Genomic DNA, 9,170 nt, shown 5'->3' on the forward strand with positions numbered 1-9,170 from the left:
TGAAAACCAGCAGGGAGATTTCTCCGATTCACTAAAAATAGTATGAAAAATAGTTATCACACATCATATACTGACTGTAGTATAAGAATACGCGGATGTGCTCTCTTCTTTGTAGATTATGTTTGAGACAGATGAATGTGGATAAGTGCTCATCGACATTAACAAAGTATACAGCAGGTGAGTTGAGTGGTGACAGATATCGAAATTATGCCTCGTGTATTCTCACATTAGAATAACGAGAAATGTAACTAGCAAATAGAAGAAAAAAATCTAATCTAATTCTGTTATCGTCACATGATTTTGTCATTAACCATGTTAACTGAAAAATGGATTTAAAGTTTTGATTCATCCAAGTAACATTCAATTAGGCACAAAATGAAATCATTGCATCTGGACTGTTTTAATGTAGGGGTGGCCGAAAGTGGGGCGCGGATGAGAGATGGAGATATGGAGATGGCGAGATGATGTGAAGACGGCATGTGTGTATGTGTGTTTATGATGGAGACATGGTTATACGGCACGTGGGTTCGGAAGGGAGGTCGTGCAGTCAATAAAGACACGCACTCGACAGAAGTCCTGTGAACAGCAAGCAGAGAGGTCTCTTTTATTGACTCATAATATAGTCATAACACAATTACAGCTCCTAAAATGCACTTTAGATAGGAGAACCCTTGAAACACTCTGTGCACATCATCAAGTCCGCACATGTTTAACACCAAAATAACTCATTCATAATAACACACAGATACCAAGTGAGTTAGTGCCTCTGTAACTATATAAATCCACAATGGGGTATCAACAATAATCTTATATCTAATGAAAGCATCTGCCATCAACAGCTGAGTGTGACCAAGAAACTCATTATGTTATTTCACTAGACACAACTGTTTTACATAACTCAGTATCAATGATTCACACAAACTGATCGAACATATGCATACAGTACCGTAAAAGAGGCACAGTATTGAAATACACTTGTACGTCCCAACGAACGAGTTTTTCTTAACCTTCCACGTTAAGGATCGAACTGCATGCAATGTATTGTGAGAACTATCACATGACATAAGAAGTATATGATATGATACGTCAGACATATAATTATGCCCTAGCAGGGCTGCACACTAACCCATTTTTTCTGCCGGTCCAACCTGTCTCTGTCGGACCGGTAAATGCCCCGTTTTACCATTTTTTACCGGTCCGAACAGAAAATTTACCGGTCAACAACGACAACCTAAAGAAAAACATTAAATGACTTGCAAACTTGTTTTCTTGTTTTTTATGGACGTACCCCCTCCCCCACCCATGTACATTTTACAGATTAATTTTTTTTTTTGGAAAACTTGCAATATTTATTGCACAAGAAATTTAAAAAGAAAAGAAAGGAAAAGATAGAATGTTTGTTTGTGAATTACAGTGTAAAATGATAATGAACAAAATCAGATTGTATCAAATGCGTTTGTGACTTTTTCTAAACATCGGCGCACGAACTTGCTGCGTAACCTGCTCTTGGTGATCAGTTGGATTGCGACGATTTAATGAATTATTTTAGCTGTGATATTTTCTGATGCACGCGCTACAAGGGGTTCTTTATTTTTCTCCCGATAATCTTTTCACATTTGTGCATGCGTTCTTGAAAGGTACACGACATGCAGGGCCGAATTCGCAATCCTTTTTGCGCCCATTTCCACCTCAAATATTAGCGGGATTGTGACGATTTCATAAATTACTTCGGCTGTAATATTTTCTGATGCACGCGCCAAAAGGGGTTGAAAATGTGTCCTTTATTTTTTCCCGATAAACTCTTCGAATTTCGTAAGTGCGTTCTTAAAAGATGCACCACATGGCCGAATTCATGATACTTTTTGCGCCTATTTCTACCTCAAATATCAGCGGGATTGTGACGATTTCATAAATTACTGTTCGGCTGTAATCTTTTATGATGCAAGCGCCAAAAGGGGTTGAAAATGTGTCCTTTATTTTTTCCCGATAAACTCTTCGAATTTCATAAGTGCGTTCTTAAAAGATGTTTCACACGGCCGAATTCATGATACTTTTTACGCCTATTTCTACCTCAAATATCAGCGGAATTGTGGCGATTTCATGAATTACTTCGGATGTAACTTTTTGTGATGCACGCACCGGCTAGAATGGTTGAAAATGCGTTCTTTATTTTTCTCCCCATAATCTCTTCGCATTCCGTACATGCGTTCTTTAAAGGTATACGACACGGCCGAATTCACGATCCTTTTGCGCCTATTTCTTCCTCAAATATCAGCGGGATTGCGATGATTTTATGAATTACTTCGGCTGTAATCTTTTGTGATACACGCGCCAAAAGGGGTTGAAAATGTGTCCTTTATTTTTCCCCGATAAACTCTTCGCATTTCGTAAATGCGTTCTTAAAAGATATACGACACGGCCAAAAATCATAATTCTTTTTGCGCCTATTGTTTCCTCAAACTTCAATGGGATTGCGATGATTTTATGAATTATTATTCGGCTGTAATCTTTATGATGCAAGGGCCAAAAGGGGTTGAAAATGTGTCCTGTATTTTTCTCCCAATAATCTCTTCGCACGTGGTACATGCGAATACGACACGGCCGAATTCACGATCCTTTTATCGCCTAATTCTACATCAAATATCAGCCGAATTGTGACGATTTCATGAATTACTTCGGATGTAATCTTTTTGTGATGCACGCACGCACCAGCTATACTGGTTGAAAATGCGTTTTTTATATTTCTCCCCATAATCGCTTCGCATTCCGTACGTGCGTTCTTGAAAGGTATACGACACGGCCGAATTCACGATCCTTTTTGCGCCTATTTCTACCTCAAAATTTAATATTAGCGGGATTGCGATGATTTCAGGTATGACTTCGGATGTAATTTTTTATGATACACGCGCCAAAAGGGGTTGAAAATGTGTCCTTTATTTTTCCCCGATAAACTCTTCGCATTTCGTAGATGCGTTCTTAAAAGATACACGACACGTCCAAAAATCATGATTCTTTTGCGCCTATCGTTTCCTCAAACTTCAACGGGATTGCGATGATTTTATGAATTATTATTCGGCTGTAATCTTTATGATGCACGGGCCAAAAGGGGTTGAAAATGTGTCCTGTATTTTTCACTCAATAATCACTTCGCATTGCGTACATGCCTATACGTCACGGCAGAATTCACGATCCTTTTAGCGCCTATTTCTACATCAAATTAATCAGCGGGATTGCGATATGTCATTAATTATTTCGGCTGTAATCTTTTGTGATACATGCACCAGAAGGGTTGAAAATGCGTTCTTTATTTTTCTCCCGATAATTTCTTCGCATTTGTGGATGCGTTTGCAAAATTATACACTGCATGCAGGGCGGAATTTGAGAATCTTTTTGCGCTTATTATTGTTCACTCAAATTCCAACGGGATTGCGAAATTTTCATGAATTACTATTCGGCTGTAACCTAGGCCTATATGATGCAAGCGCCAAAAGGGGTGAAAATGTATCCTTTATTTTTCTCCCGCTAATCTTTTCCCATTTCGTACATGCGTTCTTAAAAGGTATACGACACGGCCGAACTCACGATCCTTTTTGCGCCTATTTCTACCTGAAATATCAGCGGGATTGTGGCGATTTCATGAATTACTTCAGATGTAATCTTTTGTAATGCACGCACCAGAAGGGTAAAAATGTGTCCTTTATTTTTCCCCGATAAACTCTTCGCATTTCGTAGATGCGTTCTTAAAAGATACACGACACGCCCAAAAATCATGATTCTTTTGCGCCTATCGTTTCCTCAAACTTCAACGGGATTGCGATGATTTTATGAATTATTATTCGGCTGTAATCTTTATGATGCACGGGCCAAAAGGGGTTGAAAATGTGTCCTGTATTTTTCACTCAATAATCACTTCGCATTGCGTACATGCCTATACGTCACGGCAGAATTCACGATCCTTTTAGCGCCTATTTCTACATCAAATTAATCAGCGGGATTGCGATATGTCATTAATTATTTCGGCTGTAATCTTTTGTGATACATGCACCAGAAGGGTTGAAAATGCGTTCTTTATTTTTCTCCCGATAATTTCTTCGCATTTGTGGATGCGTTTGCAAAATTATACACTGCATGCAGGGCGGAATTTGAGAATCTTTTTGCGCTTATTATTGTTTACTCAAATTCCAACGGGATTGCGAAATTTTCATGAATTACTATTCGGCTGTAACCTATATGATGCAAGCGCCAAAAGGGGTGAAAATGTATCCTTTATTTTTCTCCCGCTAATCTTTTCCCATTTCGTACATGCGTTCTTAAAAGGTATACGACACGGCCGAACTCACGATCCTTTTTGCGCCTATTTCTACCTGAAATATCAGCGGGATTGTGGCGATTTCATGAATTACTTCAGATGTAATCTTTTGTAATGCACGCACCAGAAGGGTAAAAATGTGTTTTTTATTTTTCTCCCGATAATCTTGTCTCATTTGTGCATGTGTTTTTGATAACCAACACGGCATGCAGGACTGAATTCAAGATCCTTTTTGCGCCTATTATTTCCTCAAATTTCAACGAGATTGCGTTGATTTCATGAATTGTTATTCGGCTGTAATATTTTATGATGCACTCACCAAATGTATCCTTTATTTTTTTTTCTCCTCTATAATCTCTTCGCATTTCGTACATAAGCTTATGAAAGATACGACGCGGCCGGTCGAATTCATGATCCTTTTTGGGACGATTTCTACCTCAAATATGTAAGCGGGACTGCGATGATTTCATGATTTTTTTTTCTCCCTAGTATTATCTCTTCACATTTTGTGTATGCGTTCTTAAAAAGTACACGGAAGGGCCGATTTCGTGATCCTTTTTGCGCCTATCTTCATTATGAGACCATTCTGAACGAATGAAAATATTCATCTGTGAAATGACTGTGTAAAACGAAAATAAACGCAATCAGATCCATTTACTGTATCGCTGAATATTGAATGTTTTTTTACTTTTTCTAAAAATCAACACAAGTAAATTAGTTCTAACATAACTGCCACGCTGCTGCGAAGCCGGGATCGGATTGATCTTGCGTTAAAAAATCATGAGTAAAATGACCCAGAAATACGTGCGTTTCTATCAATGCTTCTTGTCTGGCATGACCGCCGATCGCAAGCAAACGAAAAGCAGTTACACTGTACATGCTTTGCATGTATTGCATTTCATGGCAGTGCGTGAGCAGCGCCAAATGCGCAAGCGAGCGCGAATAACTGGTCGACTGCTAGTGCTCAAAACTATTATAAAATGGGTTCAAGAATGTAGCCAATTGGAAGCGCTGAAATGAGTCATGTGTGCGTGCATTACAGTATTTTCTTCAGGTAAGCACTAAGAAGAGTCTCTCTTCCACCTCCCTGGCCTGACGTACGTCACAATGTTTTACACTAGCAGTGCGCACTCAATCAGTTGTTACAAGTGCGTCACGCGCTACTATACGCGCTGTCAATCCTGTAAACAACTTCTAGTTTGGGCCGCGGGCTGCCACAACATCCGGCGGCCTTTCTTGTGCATAACAGTACGTGGCGTACGTATACTCTTACACGTACGTACGTACGTACAGTACTAGGTGAGTGTGCGGGATTTCCGAGTGCGACGTGCGTAAATGTTTGGGACGAACATCTTCGGACATCTTGACTTTTGAGCGAGTGCTACATGTAGCTGACTGGTATTGACCCACAAAGGTACGTGAATAATGCTGTTAGTTTTCGACCCATTTTATAAAACTAATGATGCACAGGATTATTTCGTGGCGTTAGTGAAGGTGCGGCTCACTCTCGAGTATTGACAACGGTTGCAAACATGCACTCGGCTGCGCCTCGTGCATGTCGCACCATTTTCAATACTCTCGAGCGCGCCGCACCTTCACTAACACACTCTATCCTGTGCATCATTAGTATAATATAGGCCTATGTTTACTGCACAAATTGCACCGGTAGACATAAACGAAAACTTGCGTAAAACTTGTTGAACAGTGCGATATCTTGCGTTCTGTTTCTTCCTGATTGGGGCTGCTCTTTTTCTTTCTTATGACCCCACCAATACTTTTTTTTACTGGTCATGTCGGACCGGTAACTTGTGGATTTCCTGAAAAGTTACCGGTCCGACAGTGACTTTTACCGGTCTTTGACAGTCGGACCGGCGCCAGTGTGCAGCCCTGATTTTATGGTACTACTGTATATCCAAATGTACCCTGGCTTAATCCAATAATTATTATATTCATGCACGTCTACAACAATTGGAATCCTAAAAGAAAGAATGTCTCATCTGGGACACCTCTATCAAACTCCTTCTTTACCATAGCCTCTACATAACTCAAATGTTACCATTGACACCAAGTACACACACCTCTAACCCGCTCGTTGTAGCCTATAATTAAACAAAATAATTAACTCACATCACTTCTTACACCGAGACCCTCCTACTACAAAAGTTATGCTGTAGCACTATAACCGCAACCTATACAACCACCACGAGTCATTAAGGAATGCAATACAAAGGTTCCCTCTATTAATTAAAATCTCGGCTGAATTACTGTACAACCCTTATTGAAGAACATTGTGCCTTTACTACACTGCACATCTCTTCTGATCAACTTTGATTCTTATCATCTCTTTCACCATACATGCATTACAAACGTTGCAACATCGTGCCTATAATGTGCCTACGCTACACACCTCGGTTAAACTTTAATCCTCCTTAACTCTATCACCATAAATGCATTACCAAAATGTAGTATAGGCCAATAGCTTCCATCAAAAACCATCAACTCAACACCTTATCACACTATTATAGGTGCCCCATATTACAACTACACCATGTAATACCAGAGTACACAGATCACGCTAAAAGCCCTATAGTGTTACACAGCGCTACATAATACACTGTTCAATACCGTAACTGGTCACGTACACAAACCTACGCAGGCCTGCAGCCCTTGCATTGTACTACTGCGCTACGAATACATTGTGCGTACAAGACTACGGCAGCCGCAATTAACTACATACGCCCGTACACACAACACACGTCCGTAGACCGACTTAACATAGGTACGTACATACATATGTTACTGTGCATTCAGTGCCACTGAACAAAACCACCATAACCAGAGACAAATAGAATGGCTTCATGTAAATTATGACAAACACTCTCACTACACATAATATGCCTGTTTGGCCCCTAAAACTCTTCATAACAATTACCAATACTGATAATACAGCACCATAACATCTAAGCACTGAAATTATTGTGTAATTTGCGACGTTCTCATTTTCCATCAACTCACCTGTGAACAGCAAGCAGAGAGGTGCCTGCCACATGGGGGCGCCCCTCCGTTGCTGATGTCTCTGCATAATTAGCATATCCCCACATTAATTCCGAGAAGGGCTTCACATCCGGGCTCTTCGGCAGCTCGTATGACAGTAAGCCAGCCGTCTTAGACCGGGGGCCCAGAGCATTTATTCAGCTGAAAAGGGTCACACTTTTTAATGGTCTCATCATGTAAGGATGTGGCCAAGGGTCAATAAAATGAATTGCTGGCAAGTCACATCCTGTACCGTAAGCCTAGGGGCCACAAAAAGGGACCCCGAAAAATGGATTTATTCAGCCGAAGGGGGTCACGGACAAAAGTTGGTGGATATTGTTCCTTTGGGTGTAGGCCCTACTTATCATGAAAACAGCAATGCCAGCTATTTTATCCTGTACGGGGCCCCAGACAGTAGCCCCAAAGGGCCCCAGAAATATGGTGTTATTCAACTGAAAAGGGTCACGGCTAATTTCTTTTGCAATGGAAGTAGTTCCCATCAGAGATATCCAAAACACCAATGCCAGCTATTTTATCCTGTACGGGGCCCTAGACAGTAGCCCCAAAGGGCCCCACCCCCCATAGGCCTACGTATAAACACACACAAACATTGATTTTATTCATTTAAAAAGATTCAGGGCTGATTTCTTTTGCAATGGAAGGAGTACCAATCAGAGATATCCAAAACACCAAAGCCAGCTAGTTTATCCTGCACGGGGCCCCAGACAGTAGCCCCAAAGTGCCCCACCCCCTATAAGCCCTACGTACAAACACACACACACACATTGACTTTATTCAGCTGATAAGAGTAACGGCTAATTTCATTTGCAATGGAAGTAGTACCCATCAGAGACATACAAAACACCAAAGCCAGTTATTTTGTCCTGTACGGGGCCCTAGACAGTAGCCCCAAAGTCCCCCCCCCAACAATTATTCACACAATAGTTTCATTCAGCTGAAAAAGGGTCACGGCTAATTTCTTTTGCAATGGTATGAGTACCCATCAGAGAAATCCAAAATACCAAAGCCAGTTATTTTATCCTGCATGGGGCCCCAGACAGTAGCCCCAGACAGTAGCCCCAAATTGCCCTCTTACCCCCTCCCCCCCCCCCCCCACACACACACACATTGATTTTATTCAGCTGAAAAGGGTCACGGCTATTTGCTTTTGCAATCGGAAGTAGTACTCATCAGAGATATCCAAAGCACTAAAGCCAGTTATGTTATCCTGTACGGGGCCCCAGACAGTAGCCCAAAAGTGCCCCCTACACACACACACACACACACACACACACACACACACACACACACACACATACACACTTACATATATATTGGTTTCATTCAGCCGAAAAGGGTCACGGCTAATTTCTTTTGCAATGGAAGTAGTATCCATCGGATATCAAAATACCAAAGTCAGATATCTTATCCTGCACAGGGTCCCGTTATAGCTCCAAAGTGTTTTGCTTTATTCTCTTTATTGTTTGCATCTCTTCTTCTTAAATATGCGCTCCTTCGTCTTCATTTTCGCCACAACGACAACGCGTCCTCCTCATCATCATCAGTTTTGCTGTTCTGGCAAACATTTCCAGCGTATCGGCTACGTTCGATTTTAGAGCGGCGAGAGCGGAAGACGTGCATAATTGAGTCTGGGAAAGCGTAGGAACAGCGTAGCTAAAGCGGCCAACAGCGTTATCGAAGCAGGAATGAAGCGTCGTAGGAACAGGCCTTGATTTTATACGAGAGTAGAGAACTTAGTGAGAGCGTCGTTAACAAGAAAGCGGCGTAGCAGCGGGACCATGTCGTCGGTGTCTAGTTTAGACTATGT

The sequence above is a fragment of the Diadema antillarum genome, unplaced genomic scaffold (assembly GCF_040938485.1).
Source record: "Diadema antillarum isolate AM-2024a unplaced genomic scaffold, OU_Dant_1.0 seq00002123_RagTag, whole genome shotgun sequence".
NCBI classification, from domain to species: Eukaryota; Metazoa; Echinodermata; class Echinoidea; order Diadematoida; family Diadematidae; genus Diadema; species Diadema antillarum.